The sequence below is a fragment of the Rattus rattus genome, chromosome 6 (genome assembly GCF_011064425.1).
Source record: "Rattus rattus isolate New Zealand chromosome 6, Rrattus_CSIRO_v1, whole genome shotgun sequence".
NCBI classification, from domain to species: domain Eukaryota; kingdom Metazoa; phylum Chordata; class Mammalia; order Rodentia; family Muridae; genus Rattus; species Rattus rattus.
This window is the reverse complement of record NC_046159.1, coordinates 24,694,145-24,705,566: the sequence shown is the minus strand read 5'-3', so window position 1 is coordinate 24,705,566 and position 11,422 is coordinate 24,694,145. Positions and strand designations below refer to the sequence as shown.

The window sequence follows — 11,422 nt, the reverse complement described above, 5'->3', positions numbered from 1 at the left end:
AAGCTATTGCATCCAATTAATGTTTTGATATACACCAAGTAAATTCTCAAGTAAACACTTGCTGACTACAAATAATCTTCCTCGTAATCTTATATGAGGGTTTACAAAACATTAAGTTGAATGTTTTTCCCCTAGAATATATTCCAGAGTTGCTTGGTTTGGGTTTTTGTAGTGCTGCGAGCAAGCTTGGCTCATACTAGACAAGGTCCCCAGTTCCTTTCTCTAAATAAACCCTTCCATCCTGTACTCATGGAGCATGGAGCACGGCAGCTCTGTGATGCTGTTCTTGGTTGTCAACTTGTGGATTTAACTAAAACCCAAGCAGCTAGGCACACCTGTGAGAAAGGTTTTCTTTTGTTTGTTTTGTTGGTTTTTAAAATTCATCTGAACTGGGAAGACCCACTTTTAATTTAGATCTTTTGAGGGGGAAGATCTATCTTTAATCTGGGCCACACCTCTGCTGGCAGCCTACTTAAATGACATCGAAGAAGAAGCTCTCTTGGCCTGCTTGCCCTCATTCTCACTGGCAAGTCCATTCCTTCACTAGGATTAAAGACTACGTCTTCAGGATTCTTCCGTATGCTGAAGACTAGCCAAGACATCTAGCTTCATGGATTGAACAACTATGGATTCTTAGACCTTCCATTGGTGGACAACTATTGTTGGACTAATTGGACCATGACCTGTAAGCCATTCTTTATGTATGTACATATATGTGTATCTATACATCTATATAGATTTGTAGATATATATGTGTGTACATGGGTGTATATTCACATGTATTCACATGAATATGCACACACACACACACACACACACACACACCATTCTGTTAATTTTGTTCCTCTAGAGAACCCGATGTATATAAGTTCTATTCAATGATAGAGTGTCTCAGGTGACAAATGAAAAAGGTAGAAGTTTCCTACAGTTCCACTATTAAAGAAATCAAATGGTCTAAGAGACAGGGATGTCTGACATGGTTTAAGTATTTCAGAATGTAGAAAAGTTTGTACAGTCTTATCTATCAATTTTACTTTTGAATAAAATACTGAGCAATGTCAAGAGATATTCTGTAAAGGAGTTGGTTTACATGCTTTTGTTCTGGGTATCAGAATTCCAGATTCAGCTGAAGAGAGGGGGAGCATGTTGGAGGTGCACACCTTTATTAGAAACACCAGGGAGTCAGAGACAGAAGGATATTTGTGAGTATGGGGCCAGTCTGGTCTACAGAATGAGTTCCAGGACAGCCAGGGCTACAGAGAAATTCTGTCTCAAAAAACAAAAACAGGGAGAGAGAGACAGAGACAGAGACACAGAGAGACAGAGAGAGAGTGTGTGAGAGAGACAGACAGACAGAGATAGAGAGAGAGAGAGAGAGAGTGTGTGTGTGTGTGTGTGTGTGTGTGTGTGTGTGTGTGTGTGAGAGAGAGAGAGAGAGAGAGAGAGAGAGAGAGAGAGAGAGAGAACAACAGAATTCTGGCTTCAGAATTTTATCATATTTATTTGGAAGGCCTTTTCTACTGGGACTTTCATTGTCAAAAATATATTTATAGAAGAAGAATTACATCAACTCTGTGTTATCATAATAGTATATTGTCTTATGCTATGGTTTGGGTAAGTCAGTCTATATTACTTACTTTTCTTGTTACTATAACTAAAGCAACTGAAGGAAGGAGACTGGACCTTCCAGGGTATAGTCCATCACCACAAAGAAGTCATGGACTCTGCAAGTTGCAGCAACTGGTCACATTGTATCTGCAGACCAGAGATGGGACGGGAGGGGGAGGGGGTGTTAGGCATGCTTTCTAGTTTTTATGTGTTCCGATCTCCCCAGCTCATGGAATGATGTCACTTGTATATAGCATGGGCCTTCCCACCTCCATTCACCCAATTACAAACTCACTCACAGATAAGGTGAAAGATTTGTTCCTAAGATGGCTCTAGATCCTGTCAAGTTGAAAAGCATTATGAACCATTAAGTTTGCCAAGAGTCCATGTTTAAAGGTGGCTTTATTGAGAGGCTGAGACACTTTTTAGAAGTAGGTCTGACTGGGAGGTTCTTAGGTCACCGTGGCATGTGCTCTTGAAGATGTAGGGCCCTAGCTTTCCTCTGGTTTCTGGTCATGAGATGAGTTTAAGCAGTTTGCTTTACCACATGCTCTCTGTCATTTCTATTCCAGCAGGCCACCAGATACTCAAAGAATAGGACTTCCCAGACAAGACAGTCTTAGACAGGAAGCTCTGAAACCATCAGCAAAAATGAAAAATTTATTTTTACACATCAACTATCTCAGGTATTGTGCTATCTTTGTTATATTGACAGAACACTAACATATAGTGTATATCACCTTAGGTATAACTGTTGCATATGTTCAATCTGTAATTGTTATTTAGATGTATTATTATACATTTCCAATTCATCCTTAGTGGTGTTGAGCACTTGGAATTTCTGGAATAAAACAATAGATTAGAAGATCCCTCCATATAGCATACTGGTCGAAAAGAGTCAGGATGCTGTGCATGGTGGTGCACATCTTTAATCTGAGCACTCTGGAGATAGAGGCAGGCAGATCTCTGGCCTACAAAACAAGTTCAAGGACAGCTAGCGCTACACAGAGAAACCTTGTTTCAAAAGAAAAAGAGAGGGCTCCACCCCAGCCCCACAACACCCAGAGTAAGAATACCAGGCGCTCTAACATGCCCAGGATCACAGGAAAGGCCACAACTACTGCCCCTGGGATACAGGAAGGCAGGAAACCCACCTGGCCAGTGGCATAGGTTCCTTCCAGTTTGAACCTTCACCAGAGCAAACCTTGGGTGCTGGCTCTACACCCACTCCTACAACACCCAGAGGGAGCCTAACTCCCAGGTGCTCTGAAATGCCCAGGATCACAGGACAGGCCACAACATCTACTCTAACACCCAAAGTAACTGGATCTCCCAGGATCCAGAGATGCAGGAACCCCCACTCAGCCAACATGGGTTCCTTCCAGTTTGAACCTGCACCAGAACAGACCTGGGGTGCTGGCTCTGCATTCACTCTTACAACACCCAGAGGGAGCCTGACTCCCTGGTGCTCTGAAACCCCCAGAATCACAGAGGAAGTTCAACTCCCAGGAGATCATACACAACCAAGAGCACTGGAGCTCTTACACACTTAAGAACACAGTTGAGGTCACATCTTTCCCAACACCTAGCATAACTGGGACCCCACAGGAACCAGGGACACAAACCCCTGCCCAACCAGAAGCATGGGTTCCTTCCAGCTTGCACCTGTGCCTGGAGCAAACCTAGGGCTCTGGCTCCCTACTCACACCTGCAACATCCTGAGAAAGCTTGACCCCCCAGAGCTCTGACACAACAGGATCTCAGGAACTTGATCACACCCAGATTTCAGGATCCCAGAGGCACCTTTACTACCAGGAGCTATGACATACCCAGGATCTCAGGATCACAGGATCCCAGAAGCACAGGATCCCAGAGACAACTGCACTCTGAGGAGTTCTGACACAACCAGGATCACAGGAGGGACAGGCTGTAGTCAGAGAAAGCAAGGGCAGGTAGCACTAGAGATAACCAGATGGCAAGAGGAAAGTGCAAGAACATAAACAACAGAAACCAAGACTACTTGGCATCACCAGAACCCAGGTACCCACTATAGCAAGTCCTGGATACCCCATCACACCAGACAAGCAAGATTTGGATTTAAAATCACATCTTATGATGCTGATAGAGGACTTTAAGGACATAAATAACTCCTTTAAAGAAATATAGGAGAACACAGGTAAACAAGTAGAAGCTCTTAAAGAGGAAACACAAAAATCCCTTAAAGAATTACAGGAAAACAGAACCAAACAGGTGAAGGAATTGAACAAAACCATCCAGGATCGAAAAATGGAAATAGAAACAATAAAGAGGGGTTTGGGATTTAGCTCAGTGGTAGAGCGCTTGCCTAGCAAGCGCAAGGCCTGGGTTCGGTCCCCAGCTCCGAAAAAAAGAAAAGAAAAGAAAGAAACAATAAAGAAATCGCAAAGAGAGACAACCCCAGAGATAGAAAACCTAGGAAAGAGATCAGGAGTCATAGACTCAAGAATCACCAACAGAATTCAAGAGATAGAAGAGAGACTCTCAGGGGCAGAAGATATCAAAGAAAACATTGACACAACAGTCAATGAAAATGCAAAATGCAAAAAGCTCCTAACCCAAAACATCCAGGAAATCCAGGACACAATGAAAAGGCCCAACCTAAGGATAGTAGGTATAGAAAAGAGCAAAGATTCCCAACTTAAAGGGCCAGTAAATATCTTCAACAAAATTATGGAAAAAAGAAACTTCCCTAATCTAAAGAAAGAGATGTCCATGAATATACAAGAAGCCTAGAGAACTCCAAATAGACTGAACAAGAAAAGAAACTCCTTCTGTCACATAATAATCAAACCACCAAATCCACAAAACAAAGAATATTACAAGCAGTAAGAGAAAAAGGTCAAGTAACATATAAAGGCAGACCGATCAGAATTATACCAGACTTCTAACCAGAAACTATGAAAGCCAGAAGATCCTGGGCAGATGTCATACAGACCCTAAGAGAACAAAAACGCCAGCCCAGGTAACAATATTCAGCAAAGTTCTCAATTAACATAGATGGAAAAACCAAGATATTCCATGACAAAACCAAATTTACACAATATCTTTCCACAAATCCAGCCCTACAAAGGATAATAGACGGAAAACTCCAACACAAGGAGAGAAACTACACCCTAGAAAAAGCAAGAAAGTAATCTTCTTTCAACAAACACAAAATAAGATAGCCATACAAACATAATTACACCCTTAACAACAAAAATAACAGGAAGCAACAATCACTTTTCCTTAATATCTCTTAACATCAATGGACTCAATTCCCCAATAAAAAGATATAAACTAATTGACCGGATATAAACAGGACCCAGCATTCTGTTGCATACAGGATACGCACCTCAGTGACAAAGACAGACACTGCCTCAGAGTAAAAGGCTAGAAAAAAATGTTCCAAGCAAATGCTCCCAAGAAACAAGCTGGAGTAGCCATTCTAATATCAAATAAGATTGACTTTCAACCAAAAGTTATCAAAAAATATAAGGAAAGACACTTTATACTCATCAAAAAAAAAATCTACCAAGATGAACTCTCAATTCTGACCATCTATGCTCCAAATGCAAGGGTACCCACATTCATAAAAAAACTTTACTAAAACTCAAAGCATACATTGCACCATATACAATAATAGTAGGAGATTTCAACACACTCTTATCAATGGACAGATCATGGAAACAGAAACTAAACAGAGACACAGTGAAACTAACAGAAGGTATGAACCAGATGGATTTAGCAGCTATCTATAGAACATTTCATCCTAAAAAAAAAAAAAAAAAAAAAGAATATACCTTCTTCTCAGCACCTCATGGTACCTTCTCCAAAACTTATCATATAATCGGTCACAAAACAAGCTTCAATAGATAAAAGGAGAATGAAATAATCCCATGCATCCTATCAGATCACCATGAACTAAGGCTGGTCTTCAATAACAACAAAAACAACAGAAATTCCGGGGTTGGGGATTTAGCTCAGCGGTAGAGTGCTTGCCTAGCAAGCGCAAGGCCCTGGGTTCAATCCCCAGCTCCGAAAAAAAGAAAAGAAAAAAAAAAACAACAGAAATTCCATATACACATGAAAGCTGAACAATGCTTTACTCAATTACTTCAAGGAAGAAATAAATAAAGTAATTAAAGACTTTTTAGAACTTAATGAAAATGAAGGTACAATATACCAAAACTTATGGGACACAATGAAAGCAGTGCTAAGAGGAAGATATATAACTTCGAGTGACTCCAAATAGAAACTGGAGAGAGAATACACTAGCAGCTTGACAGAACACCTAAAAGCTTTAGAATAAAAAGAAGCAAATACACCCAAGAGAAGTAGATGACAGGAAATAAACTCAGAGCTAAAATCAACCAAGTAGAAACAAAAAGAACTAAACAAAGAATCAACAAAACCAGGAGCTGGTTCTTTAAAAAAATCAACAAGATAGATAAACCCTTAGCCAGACTAACCAGAAGGCATAGAGACAATATCCAAATTAACAAAATCAGGAATGAAAAGGAAAATACAACAACAGAAACTGAGGAAATCCAAAAAATCATCAGATCCTACTACAAAATCCTATATGCAACAAAACTGGAAAATCTGGTTGAAATGAACAATTTTCTAGACAGATACCAGGTACCAAAGTTAAATGAGGATCAGATAAACCATCTAAACAGTATCATAACCCCTAAAGATAAAGCAGTCATAAAAGTCTCCCAACCCAAAAATGTCCAGGACCTGTTGTTGTAAAAATATATATATATAAAAAAAGTAGGTTGTCTTATATCCCTACTAGGTCTGGCACTGCGATGTCCCAAGATATCTGCTAGATATCCTGGCAGAAACACACCCCAACTCCGAGGCAGCCCAGTGTCTCTTGCCATTGCACACTTTCCTACACTCAAACCGTCACATAAAAGAACACACAACGCAATAACCTTTGACCCAGTTGGTAAAATAGGGCAGGTATGGGATAGAAGGAGGCCTGTCATTGGAGGAGAAGGAAGGATGGGTGGGAGAGAAGTTTGAAGGAAGAGGAGGAGACTGGAACAAAAAGGAGAAGAGACAGGAGGGAGAGGGTGAGAAGCCATGGCACGTGACGTTAAGATTCTGCTCTGTGTATTTACAGGTTGTTATTAATGTTCTTAAGGGATGGATGGTACTGGACTTTGTATGTTCAGGTGGGCTATTATATCTTATCAATTGGGTCAAAGGTTATTGTGTTGTGTGCTCTTTTATGTGAAGGTTTGAGTGTAGGAAAGTGTTCAGTAGCAGGGCCGCCACAGAATTGGGATGTATTTCTGCCAAGATATCTAGCAGATATCTTGGGGCACCACAGTGCCGGACCTAGTGGGGATAAAAGACAACCATACTCTTTTTTTAAACTTTTTATATTTTTACAACAACAAGGACCAGATGGATTTAGTGGAGAATTCTATTAGACCTTCAAAAAAAAACCTAATACCAATACTCTTCAAACTATTCCACAAACTAGAAACAGAAGGAACACTACCTAATTCGTTCTATGAAGCCACAATAACACTTCTACCTAAACCACACAAAGACTCAACAAAGAAAGGGAACTTTAAACCAATTTTCCTTATGAATATTGATGCAAAAATAGTCAATAAAATTCTAACAAACTGAATCCAAGAACACATCAAAACTATCATCCATCATGATCAAGTAGGCTTCATCCCAGGGATGCAGGGATGGTTCAATATACAGAAATTCATCAATGTAACCCACTATATAAACAAACTAAAAAAGAAAAGAAAAAAACCACATGATCATCTCATTAGATGCTGAGAAAGCATTTGACAAAATTCAACACCCTTTCATGTTTAAAGTCTTCAAAAAATCAGGAATTCAAGGCCCATACCTAAACATAGTAAAAGCAATATACAGCAAACCAGTAGCCAACATCAAACTAAATGGAAACTTGAAGCAATCCCACTAAAATCAGGGACTAGACAAGGCTGCCCACTCTCTTTCTACTTATTCAATATTGTACTCAAAGTTCTAGTCAGAGCAATTAGACAACAGAAGGAGGTCAAAGGGATACAAATTGGAAAGGAAGAAGTCAAAATATCACTATTTGCAGATGATATGATAATATACTTAAGTGACCCCAAAAATTCCACCAGAGAACTCCTAAGTCTGATAAAAATACTTCAGCAAAGTAACTGGATATAAAATTAACTCAAACAAATCAGTAGCCTTCCTCTACTCAAAGGATAAACAAGCTGAGAAAGAAATTAGGGAAATGACACCCTTCACAGTAGTCAAAATAATATAAAATACCTTGGTGTGACCCTAATCAAGCAAGTGAAAGATCTGTATGAAAAGAACTTGAAGTCTCTGAAGAAAGAAGTTAAAGAAGATCTCAGAAGATAGAAAGATCTCCCATGCTCATGGATTGGCAGGATTAATATAGTAAAAATGGCCATCTTGCCGAAAGCAATCTACAGATTCAATGCAATCCCCATCAAAATTCCAACTCAATTCTTATAGAGTTAACAAAAGAGCCCTTTGCAAATTCATTTGGAATAACAGAAAACCCAGGATATCAAAAAATATTCTCAACAATAAAAGGACTTCTCATCCTCCCTGACCTCAAGCTGTATTACAGAGCAATAGTGATGAGAACTGCATGGTATTGGTACAGAGACAGGCAGATAGATCAATGGAATAGAACTGAAGACCCAGAAATGAGCCCACACCCCTATGGACACTTGATTTTTGACAAAGGAGCCAAAACCATCCAATGGAAAAAAGACCACATTTCAACAAATGTGTGCTGGTTCAGCATGTAGAAGAATGCAAATTGATCCAGTCTTACCACCTTATACAAAGCTCGAGTACAAGTAGATCGAGGACCTCTACATAAAACCAGATACACTCAAACTAATAGAAGAGAAAATGGGAAAGAGTCCCCCACACATAGGCACAGGGGAAAATTTCCTAAACAGAACACCAATGACTTATGCTCTAAGATCAAGAATTGACAAATGGGACCTCATAAAATTGCAAAGCAGTTGTGCTGTGGAGAAGAGACGGATTTGTAAACCTCAGAGTGCGGTTCTGCCTGCCAGAGGCCACTGTGGTACAGAGACCCCCGGGTGAATCCACCATCACCATGTCTGACCAGAAGCAAAACCTTCAACTGAGGACTTAGGAGATAAGAAGGAAGGAGAATACATTAAACTCAAAGTTATTGGACAGGATAGCAGTGAGATACATTTCAAAGTGAAAATGACAGCACATCTCAAGAAACTCAAAGAGTCACACTGTCAAAGACAGGGAGTTCCAATGAATTCACTCAGGTTTCTCTTTGAAGGTCAGAGAATTGCTGATAATCATACTCCGAAAGAACTGGGAATAGAGGAAGAAGACGTGATTGAAGTTTATTAGGAACAAACGGGGGGGGGGGTCACTTGATGGTTTAGATAATTCTTTTTATTTTTTATTATTTCCTTTTCCCTCAATCCTTTTTTACTTTTAAAAATAGTTCTTTTGTAATGTGGTGTTCAAAATGAAAATTGAATACTGGCACTCCATCTCTTAGAACGTCTGGTAAACTGAATTTTAGTGTTCAATATTCATTATTGGTTGTTTTTGTTGTGCTGATTTTTGGTGATCAGACCTCAGCTCCCTTAACATTGCCCTTCTTCCTTTAAGAGATTTCATGTGTGCACAGAGAGGTCACCCTTTCCAGGACTGTGCAATTTCAGGGTTGTGATGATAAAAAGGTCGACCAATGGGAACTTCCCTGTAGCCTTTCAATGGCCCTGTAGTTCTGGCACGTGGTTGCTTCACTCCTGGACTGATTTTCAGTGGGAGATGGAGATTTTTCAGAGAACCGAACTGAAAAATGACCTTTTCTCAGCTTGAAGCTACTTTTAAAATCTGAGGGTCTGGACCAAAAGAAGAACATCATGTTGTAGTCAAGGTGACAGATACAGTGAGAGTAACAGCTAACTCCAAAGGTGGCTTCCCTGGAGAAAAAGAAAGTGCCTTGAGCAAGACAGTATTGTCAGAAGATCACAGGAAAGTTCTAATCTTCATCAGCAATTAATAAGAAAGTTACTCATACAGAAGCGTACGCAACAGACACTGCTCCTTTTGATTCTGTTGTACTTTTTGGCCTGGGACATGGGTTTTCAAGGGACATCATCTGTACCAGCTTCATTAAAATAAACAATGTTTGTAAAAACCATAAAAAAATATTGCAAAGCTTCTGTAAGGCAAAGGATACTGTCATACTGTCAATAGGACAAAATGGCAACCAACAGATCAGGAAAAGATCTTTACCAATCTTACATCCGATAGAGGGCTAATATCCAATATATTCAAAGAACTCGGGAAGTTAGACTCCAGAGAACTGAATAACCCTATTAAAAATGGGATACAGAGCAAAACAAAGCATTCTCAGCTGAAGAACATGGAATGGTTGCGAAGCACCTAAGGAAATGTTCAACATCCTTAGTCATCAGGGAAATGCAAATCAAAATGACCCTGAGATTCCACCTCTTTCCAGTCAGAATGGCTAAGATCAAAAACTCAAGTGACAGCAGATGCTGGCAAGGATGTGGAGAAGAAGGGACACTCCTCCATTGTTGGTGGGATTGCAAGCTGGTACAACCACTCTGGAAATTAGTCAGGTGGTTTCTCAGAAAATTAAACCCAGGGATACCTGAGGACCCAGCTATACCTCTCTTGGGCATATACCCAAAAGATGCTCCAACATATAACAAAGACACATGCTCCACTATGTTCATAACAGCCTTGTTTATAATAGCCAGAAGCTGGAAACAACCCAGATGTCCTTCAACAGAGGAATGGATACAGAAAATGTAGTACATTTACACAATGGAGTACTACTCAGCTATTAAAAACAATGACTTCATGAAATTCTTAGGCAAATGGATGAAACTAGAAAATTTTATCCTGAATGAGGTAATTCAATCACAAAGGAACACACATGGTATGCACTCACAGATAAGTGGATATTAGCCCAAAAGCTCGGAATACCCAAGATACAATTTACAGAACACATGAAGCTCAGGAAGAAAGAAGACCAAAGTATGGATGCTTCAGTCCTTTTTAGAAAGGGAACAAAATACTCACAGGAGGAAATACGGAGACAAAGTGTGGAGCAGAGACTGAAGGAAAGGCCATCCACCCACTGTCCCACTGAGGATCTATCCCATATACAGTCACCAAACCCAGATACTATTGTGGATACCAAGAAGTGCTTGCTGAAGAATCCTGATATAGCTGTCTCCTGAGAGGATCTGCCAGAGCATGACAAATATAGAGGTGGATGCTTGCAGTCAACCATTTGACTGAGAATGGGGTTCCCAGTGGAGGAGTTAGAGAAAGGACTGAAGGAACTTAAGGGGTTCACAACCCCATACAAAGAACAATATCAACCAACCAGACCCCCCAGAGTTCCCAGGGACTATACCACCAACCAAAGAGTACACATAGAGCAGCCCATGGCTCTAGGCATATGCATATGTAGCAGAGGATGGCCTTGTCAGGCATCAATAGGAGGAGAGGTCCTTGATCCTGTCCAGGTTCAATTCCCCAGTGTAGGTGAATGCCAGAGTGGGGAGGTGGGAGTGAGTGAGTGGGTAGGTGTGTGAGCACCCTCATAGAAGTAGGGGGGAGGGAGATGGGATAAGGGGTTTTCAGAGGGGAAACCAGCAAAGAGAATAACATTTGAAATGTAAATAAAGAAAACATCCAATGGAAGGAGAGAGAGAGAGAGAGAGAGAGAGAGAGAGAG

The 11,422-nt window shown here is 40.3% G+C and overlaps 1 pseudogene; it reads left to right on the top strand.

Annotated features, from left to right (window-relative positions):
• The first annotated feature begins 8,775 nt into the window (after positions 1–8,775).
• On the top strand, positions 8,776–9,069 carry LOC116903887 (annotated as a pseudogene).
• Positions 9,070–11,422: the final 2,353 nt, after the last annotated feature.